This window comes from Panthera tigris, chromosome C2 (genome assembly GCF_018350195.1).
Source record: "Panthera tigris isolate Pti1 chromosome C2, P.tigris_Pti1_mat1.1, whole genome shotgun sequence".
In the NCBI taxonomy this organism is placed as follows: Eukaryota; Metazoa; Chordata; class Mammalia; order Carnivora; family Felidae; genus Panthera; species Panthera tigris.
The window spans coordinates 96,609,705-96,626,135 of record NC_056668.1 but is presented as its reverse complement, the minus strand read 5'-3'; the positions used below and the strand labels follow the sequence as shown (position 1 = coordinate 96,626,135).

Genomic DNA, 16,431 nt, shown 5'->3' with positions numbered 1-16,431 from the left:
TAGAGATTTAGCTACACAGATTCGGACCTTGTTCTCAACAGGAGCATCTGTGCAAGGCATCCTCTTCTTTACTGGTCAAGCATAGTGAAAAGTTGGATGTATAGAACATGATGCCTTAATATTATATTTTTTAAACATGAATAGTCTGCTTTACTGTGTGTCTCAAACAAATGTTGCTTCGGTATTTGCTGTCTGATCTTGTTTATCTGTTACTCTTGGAAAATCTCATTTTTGACTGGACTTGGACTTAGAGGTAGAAACTTTCAGAAGACAGCATCCATCTCTTGGCAATCTGTCGCTGGTGTGTTTCTTTGGCTTCCTTCATTCTCTTGGCTAAAAGTTTAGCATATTCTGCAGCCTCTTCCTTATGTTTCTTAGTATGTTGTTTCTTCAGAGCAATACACTGATGTGTGTGTTGAAGGACGCATGGAGTAGCAAGACACTGAATCTTGGGTACTTTGGTTCTAGATTTATTACCTTCTTTGTTTAAGGGCTTTCTCACAACATACTGGCAGATGTCATGTTCTGTGGAGAGATTGAAAAGTTTGCGGATTCTGCCAGCTCTTTTGGGCCCCAGGAGATGTGAGGCACAGTGGTACCAGTGAGTGCAGAAATGGGAACACTGAGATTGGCATCCATAATGCAACCCCAAACAGATTCGCACTGTCTTCCTTCGGTGCTCGTTGGTCTGTAGCAGGAATGCCCCTTACTTGGCAGCAGGTGGACACCCTGATTCGTGGGGAAGCCTTGTTTGTCGTCACTACCACTGATTCAGACCATGTAACCCTTCCATTCTGCATCCAGAACATCAGCAGCAACTTCTGTGGCCATAGGCTTCTCATAAAAGGTATCAAGTTTGCATTCACCATGCACTTCAATGAGTTTCTGGCAGCCAGTAGCTGGGAAAGATGTTCAGCTTCATCTTAAAAGCAGACTGTTGCCTCCGAGGTACCATAAAAAAGAGCTGTATTTCTCAAAATTTATTCTCTGGATCACTGTTTCGGTTGGATTTTTGAAAGTTTATTTATTTATTTTGAGAGAGAGAGAGAGTGCATGAGCAGAGGCAGGGCAGAGAGAGAGGGAGAGAAAGAATCCCAAGCAGGCTCCATGCTTGTCAGCACAGAGCCTGACTCAGGGCTTGATCCCATGAACTTTGAGGTCATGGCCTGAGCCAAAATCAAGTGTCGGATGCTTAACCAACTGAGCCACACAGGCACTGCCCCCCCCCCCAAGTTGAATTTTAAGAAGTGTTAGAGGAAAGGTCGTTTCTGTCTTTGGAACAGTTTGGGAAATTCTATGTCAAACAGCCTAATATTGGGTTCATTCTTGTAGGGGCGTCCAGAACCTTCAATGTGGTAATGTATATTGTGATTCTCTCAAAAGACTGTCTAGATGCCAGTGTATTCTGGAGCCATGTGACTATATAGACCTTTTTATGGAACTATCTTGAAGTATTTTTATTTTTTTTATTAATATGCTTGAAGCATTATTATTTTGTAGCACTCAATTGCTCTGGGGAATATCTATATCTATATCTATATCTATATCTATATCTATATCTATATCTATATATCTCAAAATTAGATATCAAAAAGCTAAAGCTATTTTTCCAATCTGCTCAACTAATAATAACATACTTACATAGTAGTTTAAAAAAACCACATTTAACAAGGTGCTTTTCCCATATGTTATCTCATTTAAGCCTCACACCCACTCTGTGAGGGAGTTCATATTATTCTCAAATTAGAATCGAGGTGACAGAGACTCAGGAAGCTTAATTGATGTGTCCAAATCACAGTTTGTTGGTAGCTGAGCCAAGATTTCAACCCAGATCGTTACTCTAGTGTTTTATGCTATTGTCGCCCAGCTACCTGGGGGGTCAGCAGGGCTTGCCACAGGCCCGTAGGGCCCCTTTTTAATTCTTTCTCATCTTTTTCCATTTAGGCCTCCATGCAGTTTTCATAATTCAAAATTTTCTCTTTTCTCCCTTTCATGCATCAGAATTTAGTTCCATTACTTCCCCCAGTAAACAGCCTCAAACTAAAGTATTCATGGAGACTTCTGGTTTAACATATTTGTATTTTAACAGTGAAAACACAGTGCTTCACCTAAGTGGTGACATAGAGCTGGCAGTCAGCAGATGCGGCGATCTTGTAGGGGGAGTTTTGAGGAATCCCTCCAAATGTTCTGTGTAGACTACTTACTGTTCATGCTCTTTCCACTCAGAGGTGCAGAACCAGCTGTGTCTGCCACCTGCCAGGCAAGTGGTAGTAGTTGGTGACAGTTCACTCCTTCATTATTGCCAATGAGGGAAAGAACTCCTGCTATGTTTGTTCAAGCTCATAATGCCAAAGTCTGTGTTTCCAACTGGGCTTCATACTGCATTTTATGCCCCCCGCCCTCCCTTCTCTCACCTCCAGGCATAAAGCATAAATTAGCTTTCTTAATCTCTAGTTTATTAAATAAATCTCCCCTGGCCTTCGGAATGCCTAAGGGCATAGTTACAACCATAATGAGTATGTTTACCATTGAGATAAATGCCCCAAATCAAAGGCTAATGAAAAGGTGAAGATCTGCAGGAAAGAATTTAACATTAGGCAAAAAGAGTTCTGCACTTTGACCTCAGTTTCTGGGAAGTAATCTCTCAGCCCTTGTAATGTCATTTCTGACAGGGGCTTTGGGTCATTGGATAGTCTAACAAATGACTTAGGGTGAGCGCTGGACACATTTGGCTAGTCTTAGTTTGAGGTTCTTGCCACACCAGAAAGACCAACAACATCGGTAGGGGTTTTAGGTTGCTCCCAAAGGGGCTGGAAACTGGAACTTGAGATCAACTAAGTGAGCAATCAGTGAATCAATCATGTCTATGTAATGAAGTCTCAATAAAAACTCTTTACATGGGACTCAGCTGAGCTTCCCTGACTGGCAGCAGTCCAGTAGTCCGTACATGTTGTCACATGCCGATGCCAGAGAAGTCACATGCTCTGATTTTACAGAGGACATTGGAAGCTCCACTGTGGTACTTCCCAACTCTGCCCTATTCACTTCTTTCCTTGGCCAATTCTATTCATTCATTTATTTATTTATTTATTTATTCATTCATTCATTCATTCATTTATTAATTCATTCATTAATTCATTTATTTTTGAGAGATAGAGCAGGGAGCCAAAGAGAGAGAGACAGACAGACAGACAGACAGAGAATCCCAAACAGGCTCTACACTGTCAGTGCAGGGCCTGACACTGGGCTCAATCTCATGAACCGTGAGTTCATGACATGAGCCGAAATTAAGAGTCAGACGCTCAACTGACTGAGCCACTCAGATACCCCTGGCCAATTTTAATGTAATAGCTTTGAGTGATTATTGTGAGTCCTTCTAACAAGTCATTGCACATAAGGGTGGTTTTGGGAACCCCCTGACCTTGCAGTTGGGGTCAGAAGTGAGGATAATCTCTTGTGGGGACTGTTCCCTCCAACTTAGCTGGCTAAACTCTGTCAGAGGAAAAGTCTCTTCTCACTTTTTTTCTCCTTCAAAAATAAAGTGCTTTGAGTCTTTGTTCTGCTTCCTAGTGAGTGTGGGGCACGTGGAGAATTAAGTAGCATTCTGTGGCTGTTCAGTTGTGCGGGATGGTACTGGATGAGGGCTTTCCTCATCATTGCTGAAAAACAATAGTGTCTGGATTGCCTAAGTGGGTTGAAAGTAATGGCTTAACTCATCCATTTATTGAATCAGATGGCAAACCACAGAAGGCAAGTGCAAAAATAACATTTTTATAATCTGTTAGTTCTAAACAATGCTGGAGACTGGGGGATGTGGGAAGTAGGAGACTAAAGTGCAAGAGACCTGAAGATTTAAGAGACTGCCTGCATTTTGAATGGATATTAGTTGAAGTCATTGTAATGGTTTTAAAGGCTACATGCTAAAGAATATTTAACAACTGGAGGTTTAGTTGTGTAACTCAAGTAAAGGCTATTTTTTTTTCCATTTTGACAGAAGAGATGATATGTTTTGTTCTGTTGTGAGTTCTAGTGACCCCTGCTTATCTTTCATTTATCGCAAATAATCTTCTCCAGGATACTACAATTGCTGGCAATGTTGAGATGCTTATATTACATCTAACCTTGGAAAAGGGTCAAAATAAATCTGTGAATTAAGCAAGAATATATTACAGCTGGCTGAAGAACATGTCAGGAATACCTGAAGAGAAAACTAGAACTGTTTTCCCCCTACAGTCTACATATATGGTTGTTGTGGCTTCTTTGCCATTCACTTGGAGTTTCATAGAGAAATATTGTTCTCATTTTAGTCCTAATGTGAATAAATGTCCACTGTGGACCAAGACTCCCTTATAGAATAGAGAAAGCATGTGGTTGCTGGCATTGGGATGCTCTTATATACAAAGAAGGAAATACCGAAATAACACATCAACTGTGATAATCTCCACTTACCTAGAAACAAAAAAAGTACAATGAAAGGCTCAGTGAAAGGCTCAAATGAAATGAAAGGCTCAATGAAAGGCTCAAATGCCTTGACTATATAAATGTATGGTTAGCAGAGGGGCACCTGGGTGGCTCAGTCGGTTGGGCGTCCGACTTCAGCTCAGGCATGATCTCGCAGTCCGTGAGTTCGAGCCCCACGTCGGGCTCTGTGCTGACAGCTCAGAGCCTGGAGCCTGCTTCGGATTCTGTGTCTCCCTCTCTGCCCCTCCCCACTCATGCTCTGTCTCTCTCTGTCTCAAAAATAAATATAAACATTAAAAAAATTAATAAAAAATGTATGGTTAGCAGTGGGGTAGAGAAGGTCTAAATATTGGATAATCTTAACGGTAAGTTCATTGCTAACTTAGAGAATTATGTATAAATGCTGATGGCACCTGTAGAGGAAGCCATAATGCAAAAGGATACAAGAAAAGGAGAGAGCATAATGGGTATTAAAATTGAAAGGAAGCAAATTATACTTCTACTGGAGGAAATGGAAATTAAGACTAATGTGCTGTTGTAAGAAACATAGAAGTTAATATATTGACTGTGTCTTGAAAAATGCAATTCAAAGTCTTTTTTCCTTTATCAAGTGTTTTTCTTATTTAGATAGTCCCACTTTATGACTATGGCACAATTAAAGAAGGAAACATGGTATTTACAAGTGTCACTTGAAAAAAATGTTTATTACAAGCAGGATTAAAATTTTATAAATGCATTAGGGCAAATATTATACTTTACGGTGAAGAAGTCTCCTTCATAGTCAGCTAACAAATAAGAAAAGCTAGGTAACAAAGAAATTAAAGCTGAACACATCTAATAGTTTAATAAGTAGGAAATGAAAGGTGAGATTTTGCATGAACTGAAAAAAAATGAAGTTTAATGAAGTCACTGACATGATGATACTTAAAGTTGGAGATATTACATATTCACTCATTGATACATGCATGCATTCATTGATTCATTAACTCAACAAGTCATTGTACCAGGCATTTGGACAGCAGATCTTTTGGCCAGAAAAGTGAAATGCTCCAAATAGTAAATTTTCTTGGTGGTGAAGAGAAATGGTTAAGTGCCTTCTGAAGCTTTAAACAATATGTTGTTTGGCATGAGCTAGTAATAAATGTTTTATTGCCTTTTTAAATATTTTGAAATCCTTCTAAAATGTATGTGACCTTAAGGTAATTAAATTGTTTCGGAGAATGAGACTGTCTTTGACCATTCTGGATCAATTGTATTTTATTATAATGGAATAGTAAAGATTACATTCAAGAAAAATAGTGGCAATAGCAGCAAGCATACAGCATTTCAAAAATCAGGAAAAGTGGTCCTGATCCTACCTGAAGGTCCACTATATCAAAACATTCCTTCTTTGTTCAAAATGGTATTTTCTGACTTCCTTACCCTGTTGTATAGAGTACAGTCTATACTATCCTGGCCCTGTTGAGTCCTGGAAGAAGTAAGGTCAGACAGAAAGCAGACTTTCAAGAGATTTCTTTGTGGCTTTAAAGTACATCAGGCTCCTTCTGGCTTCAACTTATCTCTGTTATAAAATGTTACCTGTGGGAACCATCTGGGAATCAGTAGGTGAGACTTAATATTGTGATTCTAAACAGGCCTTCACATAAAGACAGTCTTTTGATATCTGATCATTAACAAAGAGAATGTATGTGTGCCATTTGCCAAGTCACACAGTTTTGCTAAGCAAAAAGAAAATGCATGAAATCGAATCCAGAGGCTTTATTAAGATGATTATTTCTTCTGTTGTTTGTTTATTTAGGAACATGACATTGAGCCCAACTCTAACTTTTTTTTAATATTGTTTTTTTTTTCTTAAACAAAAAAAGGAATAACTGTCTAAATAGGGAGGTATCAAGTTTCCTCTTGCTGAAGATACAGAACTAGATTATGATTGAGCACATGGTAGGATTGAAATAAAGGGGCTTGCCAAGTTAACACTGACTAGTAGGGGAAGAAAACAACCTTTATGATCACTTCAAAGTCTGAGGTTCTGTGATCAATAGATGGCAGTTCTGAGGCCAGGTCCAACCTTAGCATCTTTGAATCTGGCTCCCACCAAGGGGCCTGAAACAAACTGAGCTTTAAATGTGTGTGTTGAATGAGTGAATTAATGGAGTGATCAGAAATTTATTTACCTTGCTGTGTAGCTTTAAGTGTGAGTCTGCAAAATTAGGCTTAAAAGGCAGTTTCTTTTTCTTTGAGCCATTACATCAGCAGTTTGGGTCCTTGTCCCAGGCTGAACAGCACAGCAAGGCTGTGGCTGTCTCAGCAGCCTCAGCTAGCTTTTCCTGGGATGGGTAGCTTCGTTCCACTTGATTCACATGACCCAATCGATAATGTTCTCTTTTGAGAAATACACTTTTTATTCAAATGAAACATTCATATCGACTAATCACCACCATTAGCATATGTCTTTAAAAAAAATTTTTTTTAACGTTTATTTATTTTTGAGACAGAGAGAGACAGAGCATGAACAGGGGAGGGGCAGAGAGAGAAGGAGACACAGAATCGGAAGCAGGCTCCAGGCTCTGAGCCATCAGCCCAGAGCCCGACGCGGAGCTCGAACTCACGGACCACGAGATCGTGACCTGAGCTGAAGTTGGACGCTTAACCGACTGAGCCACCCAGGCGCCCCTAGCATATGTTTTGAAAGATGTAAAAACTCTAGAGCAAAATCTAAAGAAATATAAATACCTAGCTTCAAATTAAATGGCCTCACTAAATTTCAGAAGCAGCTAATCACTACCTAATACCACTCCTGTATCCTCGCAGGGATTAAGTACCAATTCATCCCGCACTTTTTTTTTTTTTTTTTTTTTTTTTTTTTTTTTTGAGTTAACAATCTTCCTGGCTGCACTCCCGGGCTTCACAGTGCTGTGGGGGCTACAGAGCAACTTGGGCATCAAAGCTTTTATTTCCGTCTTTGATCCTTCTCTTCAGGTTAGACCTTTTTCTGCCTGCTTGCAATTTCTCAAAGAGAAGGTATTAATAATTTGCCATCGGAAGACTTCCAATTTCATTCTCGTGTGTCTTTGTCTACTCTGCAACTTTTTTTCTATTCTTTTTTTTTTTTTTTTTTTTTTTTTTTTTTGTTTCTCAGGGAGAGACAGCCTTGTTTGACACGATGGGCTTGGCTTCAGTAATTTGGAGGATTGCAGAAGTATTCCTGTGGCTCTCTCTAGTACGACTCGCCGACTCCCCTGAGTTAGCAGTCTTACTCCCCTTGACCTGTTTCTCTTGCTTAGTTCCTAACACCCAACGGTTGTAAAGTTACTATGCACTGAATTAAGATTCAATTTCCATGACTCTTGCAGGTTTACAGCAGTTGTAGTGGACAGTTTCAAGTCAGAATCTTAAAAAAAAAAAAAAAAATCCGATCTTCCTTTTGCCTGTAAACATTTAAGCAGAGCGTAACTAAGTTTTTAAATGTAGATCTAGTGGATTATGAAACGATAATTCTGGATGATTCCTTTCCCACTCTAGGAACTGAATGTATATTTATTTAGTGACTATATGAGAGTGAGAATCTTGGATGCTTGCCTTATTTTTCTTCACTGATTTCAGAGTGAAACTGTTGGGTTAAAAGAGAAAAATGTGCCTTTATGGCTTATGCTTCTTTGTATTTCTCTAGAGGTGATCTTGGCACTTAGCTGAGATTGTAATGGACATTTGAAAATGAAATCTTTTTCCACGTTGGCTTATTTCAGACTGAAACTAGTTGGATGCAAATCTGCCTATCTAATCTTCTTAGTATAAATTTGCCTTTGATGTTGTGGTTTCATAGTCTAGATCTGCCTCTTTCTCATTATGTCTTCTGGCACACTGGTATTTGGGGAGGCATTTTCATTTCCTGTGCTAGCTTCACTGGGGGTTGGGGGGGATTGATCTACCAGATGCCCCTGCTTGATAGTTGCTCATGAATGCCTGTATGTATTGAATGTGCATGTCCATATCCGTGGGCATAAGCTTTTGGAAAGCGTCTCTTCCCGGCCTGCCCTAGTGGCACCTTTTGTCTTCAGTTCTGCCCATTTGGGAGGCTTTTCCTCAAAGAAGTATAAGGAGAAAACACTTGCTCGTACCTCCAGCAATTTAAATTCATACCAAATTTCTGGAGAGTATTTTTTTTTTCAATTCCTATGGCATAATGACATTATTATTGCATTTGCTGACATTTTTCAGGTGAAGATGTGAATGTTGAAGACTGAGATTATAATTATTCAGATTCTCTAAAGTACTAAGATACCAGTTTAAATGGCAGAAATCTTCTGGCTTTATGTATATACTTTATCATCAAACATGACTGATCCAGTACTGCAAATATGTTTTCTATTTGAGAACAAGAAGGAAACAGATATATTTTGAAGGTAAAACATTTGAAAAGGATGCACTGAAAGAGATTTATTTGAAAAAGTCAAAGATAAGAGGGGGAAAAAGTCTGCCAGTTTTTTGTAGTTCTTCAAAAGTATTTCTCCAGGCTGGTCGCAGTTGCAAGAGGATTGATTAATCATGCTGAGTGGCTTTTTATTTTCTGTATTGAAATGGACAGGTACTGGGCATAAGCACAAGATCGGATATAATAGAACCAGTCCACTGCTATAGTGCACCTTAGGTTAAACCTCTAGGTGACCTCCAATTTCATATATAGGAAGTAAAATGTGTTTGGCATTTACTATTTGCCATGTAATAGTGTAAGTATTTTAGAAGAGAATATAGTAGATTGCATTTTTCTCCTAATCAAAATGGAAGAGACCGAATAAGATATTAGCACATTTACTCCTCAAGCGGTTCTATGAAAGAAGCATTTTATTATCATCCCTATTTTAGAGATGAGAAGATGGAGGCAAGGAGCAGTTCAAGAAATTGTTCAAAATCAGCGTACACGTAGGTGACGGGACTCAAACAGAGAGCCCCCGATCTCATCCTAACATTCTTAGGTTGCTTAGCTGTGGTGCTTCTGTGAATTCGTGTTTGTGGTTGACATCATTGCGTTTTTCATCCCACAGAAAACTTGTCACCCATCTTGTTAGAGATCCCAGTCTCACTGGGCAATGCAAATTCACCTTTTCTCTTGCCCCTGGCTTTTAAAATGGCCCCTAGCCAACAGGAATATCTTCTACATATCTGAAGAGCTGTTTCAGGTTTTTATCACATTACAAACATTGTTAGTGCCATTTATCAGAAATAGTTTTATTACTTGAAAGTGTACTTGCCATGGATTCAAATGCTCATGAAGTCTGTTCAAAATTGAGAATCTTCTGTCACTTTTCAGTCTTTCTAAAAAGGAAACAGCAAAATGGTGATTGAAAAATCATTAGCTGGCCAAGTTCTAGTGGTAATAGTCCATCTTGAGGAAGCACTCACAAGTTTCTGAAATTCGGCAGCTGTTCATTCAAAGATGCAGGGAGATAGACTGCACAAAACAGCAAACAAAGGCACTGCAGCCTGCAGGAGAATTGGGATTTCATTGTGTGTGTCAAAAGTAAATGAATTCAAGAATAACCACTTGAAAAGGAATTCTCCCTTAATGTCTTTGGTGCAAAAATGTGCTCAGATTGTACTGGCTCTGAAGAGTGAGACTCAAGGAAGTAAATTACTTTCTAGCTACTAGCTTTCAATTGCTACTGGCTCAAAGTGCTAGCTAACCTTGTGAAAGGGGAGCAGAGAAGAGAGTAGTTTGCATTTTTCTCCTCATCAAAATGGAAGAGACAGACTGAGTGAGATACCATAGTGGCACCAAGATTTCTGATGGCATAAGTTTATAAATAGGCATAAACATCCCATTGCAAGCCTCAACAAGAACCACTTAAATGTCCTGTATACATTTTTCAAGCAATTTCTATTTGGAATAAAGGGTCTAGGAAACGGTTTTGAGGTGTGAAAACTGATGTTTACAGAAAGTAAACTGTTTTCTTTGAAGGCTTTTCAAGTATGTATTCTGCAACCATGTAATTATGTAAATTTGTCTGGGACAGTTAGAGCAGTTAGAAACCAGTACTAATGAAACGATGGGTCACAGGTTCAACCATGGTCTGGATCAGTGCGTTTTTCAGCTAAAGAAAAGCCTTTAGCATGGCCTGGAAGCATCTCTGAGACTGCCCTGCAATTTGTAGGGCTTCTGTGGTCACAAAAAGACTGAGGACATGAAAATCAAACCCCTTTTCTGGAAAATCTACCTGAAATGCATGGCAGTTGCATCCTTTCTATCTCCACAGGTAGCCCTGAATAAAATTTATATTTTGGAAGGGAGAGAGCTGCTGTGTTTTAATCTGTGAATCTGAACATGGTAGAATGTGTATGAAATAAACAATGCAGGCCATATTGATAATGTGATTTCATTTGAATGAGTCTAAGAAATCTGTGACTTACTCACAAAAGCACTCCAAGGGATTTCGCACTTCTTGAATTGCTTCTACCTTGTTCCCGTCTGTAAAATGGAGGCAGTACTGTGTAGTTTCAGGGTTGTTGAGATGATTAAATAAGAAAATGGATGGGGAGTACCCACTTTAGCATCAGGCAGGTGGTACGTACCTAATAAATGGTGCCTGTTACTTTTATTTTTAGGAATCTCCAACAAATCCTGGCATTATCTAGATGCAACAAATGCTACTTTGAAGCACTTATATGAATTCATGAAAACACTACCCATCATTTATATACAGAACACCGATACCTCAGTTTTATGGACCTCAGAAATTCGGCATGCCCTAGTGCACTGTAGCAGATAGCATGAGCTTTAGTAAAGAATCTTTTGGTCATTAGTATAATCTGCTTCATACCAGGTGTTGAGGAGCCAAGAAGTAGACACATATAATGTACGATGCTTGGATAAAATTGTGTTAGGGATTTAAGACTCATTCAGAGAGGTACTCTGGTAAATATACAAATACATTTCAAGAACCTTCTAGAAGTTGTTGAGCAGAGTGAGTGAAAGAGCAGGAAAAAGAAATACAGACTCAATAGACCAGCAAAGTGGCATATCTTGTAGATAGTTTTTTTTGGGGGGGGGGTATGGAATCAACAGGTGGATTAAAGCAATACATTCAAAAGGTTATGGGTTTAGATGTTCTCAGTTTTAGCTGTTTCCATTACAAAACTTTTCTGTTTTCCTTGGGACAGTGACTTGATTTCCTGGGTATCATCATCCCCCTTCATACAAGGAAGAAATTAAGCATGAATTCTAAGATCTCTTCCTGCTCTCACATTCTATGGATTCTGTGGATCTGGGGGAAACAGACATTAGCACAGGTGGTTCTCTGTATCAGAATCTGCAACATTCATGCTCTTCTCATCATGTTGAAAACCCATCCTAAGTACACCTAAGTAGTTGATGTGCTGGTGATCACAATGATAAATGTTTGGGTTCTCAAATTGCAAAACCAGGGGCGAGGGATGGGTTGCTAAAGATATTGAGGGTATCTGAAGTCTCAAGATTGAATGGGACATGGTATTTAATTGTTTCAGTAAACAAAAAAAAATAACTGTTTATTTTCTGGAGAAAATGAAAAGAATGAGAGAAGCTGAGAAAAGGGGAAGAGAAGGGGGAGATAGGTCTGTAGATAGTGACTCCAAAAGAACAACAGGAGTAGGGAGCAGTGTGGGAAGCAAACAGAGTTTGTCAAAAAGGGTAGAGGTACATGCTCCTCTCTTCCTGCTTTCTCTCCCTATGGCAGATGTTAATATCGATTATAGAATTCTTTCCCCTTGAGTCCACGTTTGGCTTCAGAATCCTTCAGAACACAGAATTCCTCAAAGTCACTATCAACAGGAGTCATCGCATTGAAAGGAAATTGTTTTTATTAATTTTTTTACATTTATTTATTTTTTGAGAGACATAGAGAGACAGAGCACAAGTTGGGGAGGGGCAGAGAGAGAAGGAGACACAGAATCCGAAGCAGGCTCCAGGCTCCAAGCTGTCAGCACAGAGCCCGACGCGGGGCCCGAACCCACAAACTGTGAGATCGTGACCTGAGCCAAAGTCGGATGCTTAACTGACTGAGCCACCCAGGCGCCCCCACGTTGAAAGGAAATTTTATTTTAGGATTAGAGAATGCATCCACGTTTACAGGTTGTGAGCTTTTTAGGCCTTGGTCCAATTTTTCTATAAAATCCACTTTGATTTCACCAGCTCACTTTTACTTTTCTTTCCTCTCCAGTCCTACAGCATTTGAATGTCTGTCAGTTGTTTGGCCCTTTCGCCTTCTGTGGTCAGTAGTCTATTTGTGGTCTGAGTCTTGTCTTTTCAACTGAAAACAAACTCTTTAAGCCTGATATGTCTTGCATGTCTCTGCTTTCCTCACAGTATTCACCTGATACTGAACATTTCATGGTTAATTTGTGACTATACTTCCTGTATTTTGTATAACATCTCAACAATTATATAAGAAATTTTGGTAAAGTTTTTTAAATAGTTGAAGTACAAGTTTTAGCACCAAAATAAAATGATCTAAAATATGTATTTCATTAACTATTGTGAACAATGGGCATGTTAATACAAAATGCTGAGAATGGACTAATGAGCAGAGGCACATGCTAATTTGCTGAACATTGTAAGTCATTTACTAGTTTCTACAAAGGCACATGTGCCCCAAGATGGCAGGACAAACTCACAGAAGATCTCAGCATCTTCTGGCACATCTGAGTGATAGCTTTGATTCTGGTTAGTGACAGAACTGAGATTTGATCTCAGGTTGCTTAACTCCAAGTGTAATCTTCCTTGAATCCTTGTAATGACGTGCTCTGATTTTCTTCTATTGTGATGGATTTTCCAATTGCTGAATTTGATGGAGAAACTATCCCCACAGTAGTATTGTGTGGATTTTTTTAAATGAGAGTGTTTTCCCCACCATTAGTGTAGATAAGAAACTAATAACTTGTTTCTTGAGCTCTTAATATTCGCCACACACTATTTTAAAGCACTTTGCATATAAACAACCTATTTAATCCTTGCAATGTCTCTATGAAGTAAATACCCAGTATCACTTCTTAAAACTAAAGCACAGAGTAGTTATGTAACTTGCCCAAGGTCACATAGCTAGTAGGTAGAAAGGCCTGGATTCAAAGGCAGCCTGGCTCCAGAGTCCAAACTTTTCACCACTACACTGTAGGTCTCTCCAGGTGAGTACAAGCCCCAGAGGGCTTTTCTTTGATTGGGTTCATTAGCTAATCAACATTAGCTAATGTCCTTTGCTGGTCTGAATGATGGTAAACAGAAGGCAACTGTGAATAAGATAATTACTTTCTGGGAGGTGAGCATCCCCATATAAAGACTGCTTTATTCTTTAATTTGAGGCACTAGAGTGTAGTGGTTAAAACAGTATCCTGAAATTAGGCTGTATGAGGTTTTTTAAATGTTTTAATTTATGTTTGAGAGAGAGAGAGAGAGAGAGAGAGTGAGGGGAGGAACAGAGAGAGAAGGAGACACAGAATCTGAAGCAGGCTCTAGGCTCTGAGCTGTCAACACAGAGCCTGATGTGGGACTTGAACTCACTAACCGTGAGATCATGACCTGAGCTGAAGTCGGACGCTCAACCAACTGAGCCACCCAGGCGCCCTGTATGAGTTTTTAGTTCTGCAGATTTTCAGTTGGTGACTTGAGAAGAGTTATTTACTCTCTCTGTGTCTTAGTTTCTTCACCTGTAAAATGGAAAAAGAGAAACAATTCTTATCTGATAAAATTATTAAGTGATTAAATGAGAAAATTTATATAAATTACTTGATACTCTTTTCGACGTGTATCAAGCACCCAGTAAATGCTACCATCATCGTTATTGTCATCATCACCATCTTCATTGCCATCACCACTGACTTGCAGAAAGGCAGCAGTGCTACAATGAATGTCTGGCAGCCAGGTACATTTCATTTGCCATTATGTGAAAGGGACAAGTCAATCATAGAGTCTCCTGATTGAGTGGACTTTGTTAGGCCCGGTTACCTTCATAGGACAGACGATATGTGAATCTGTATGTACAAGCACATATTGGACACAATGAGTAATTAACGACCCAATGATGGTCCTGAGTCGTAAAGATATTGCCCAGGGTTCACTCAGTGTCCTAAATATAAGAGATCAGATTCATGGTATATTTTAGAAGTGTTTTTATTAAACCATTATATTTAGGGTATGAAAGTTTAGAGCTTAGCTATTTAAAAATCTTTTTTTTTTTTTTAACTTAGATTGCTTCATCCTCAAAGGATTCTGAATAACAGGCACTTTACTTTTAATCTTAATGTAGTGCCATTTTAACATCCAAATGTGGTGTAGATTATCAGATTACCAAAAAATACCCAGGAAGGCAAGAAGGAATGATATGTCCCACAGCTACCGTGTGACGGAATTAGAAGGAGTACTGTGATAATCCTTTGCTGGGGGGAGGGGGCGTAGATGAAGCCACCAGCCCCAGATACACCTTATTGGGGAGAGGGAACCAGAGTTTGGCAGAGCTCCTGACTTTATGCTATTAGCTGTGTAAACTTAGGAAGATGATTTAACCTTTCTCAGCCTGTTTTATTGCATATAAACTAAGGACCGTAAGTCTCACCTCGAATGGTTGAAATGATTACACTGTATGCTCTATGATACAGGAGAAGTTACATAGATATTTATAGAACACCACCTATATATCATGTGTTGCCATTCAGAAATGGTGGCTGTTCTTGTGATTTAGAGTGAACGTGCCATGCACCATACTTTTAAAACACAATTCTCCCATATTGCCAAAAAGAGGCATTTAAGAGTCTAGGTATTTTGAAGTGTATGCAATGGAGGAGAGTGTGCCTCTTTAAAATGCCTTCACTTGTATGTATGTATGTTCTGGTAAATAGATATAGAAATAGCCAATGTTATGGAGACACAGTGGACTTTAAAGCCTAAGCTTTGAGAAACTATTAGTACTGTTAGTATGGAGGGAGAAGTCTCAGGAATTGATGATACAAATCACCCTGACATAAATGAGCCAAGATGAATACGGGACTTGTTCCAATACGGGATTCAGAAGACCACCAGCAGGTGACATCTGATTAAAATGTCAATAGAGGAATAGGAATCAGAGCAGATCTCAGGCAAAAGCATTTCCCCCAACGGGCTAGTCCTGCTTAGTGAGGGAAGGTTGTCAGTCCATACTGAACATTGTTACTTCCTCTGTGAGGCTTGCCCTGGCCTTCCTATCTAAAACGTCACCTCTCACTCCTGCCACTGCTCACATTTCCTGCCTCCACTCAACCTCATTTTTCTTCTTAACATTTAACACTGTCTACTGTATATCTCGTTTATTGACTGCTTATCTTAGCACAATGGAAACTTCTTTAAGGATAGAATTTTTGCCTCTTTTGTTTGCTGGGGTATCTAGGCTGATACCTTAGTGCCTAGAACAGTACTTCTCATGTAGGAAGCACTCAGTGAGCATTAGTTGAATGGATGAGTCCCATCACAGTTTATATTTGCATAATTCTTAATTACTGCAGGTGTATAGTCTGTTTAAGTAAACTGCTGATATCCATTGCCTAGTGCTGATTTTGCCATTTTCAGTTAGTCTGCTCTTGACTTTATAGAGCTCTTGGGAATTGCTAAAAAGAAATATGTTAACTGGTGGATTGAAACCTGATACTTGTGGTTAAGGGTTCTGTGTTCAGAGTAGGCAGACCAGACGAAGGCCCCTCCCACCGAATGGTGTCTAAAGAAATCATCATTCCAGTTGACCTTGATGATGTATACATAGTAACAAACTATATACCTTTCATGGGACAAAGAAGTATGAAAATTAGCTTATAAACTCATAGGGTACTCTCAAGTAGATAAGAGAATGTTTGTTGGATGTAAAGTTCATCATCAAGCATTCTGAATTTGGCGATATTTTGTTCATGCACTCAAGCCACTCAAGCCCCTGTTCATGCCACTCACGGCACCTATGATGGCAGAAGAATGTGATGCAGACA

The 16,431-nt window shown here is 39.3% G+C and overlaps 1 pseudogene; it reads right to left on the bottom strand.

Moving 5' to 3' along the window:
* Nucleotides 1–225: 225 nt before the first annotated feature.
* On the bottom strand, nucleotides 226–14,359 carry LOC122241919 (annotated as a pseudogene).
* Nucleotides 14,360–16,431: the final 2,072 nt, after the last annotated feature.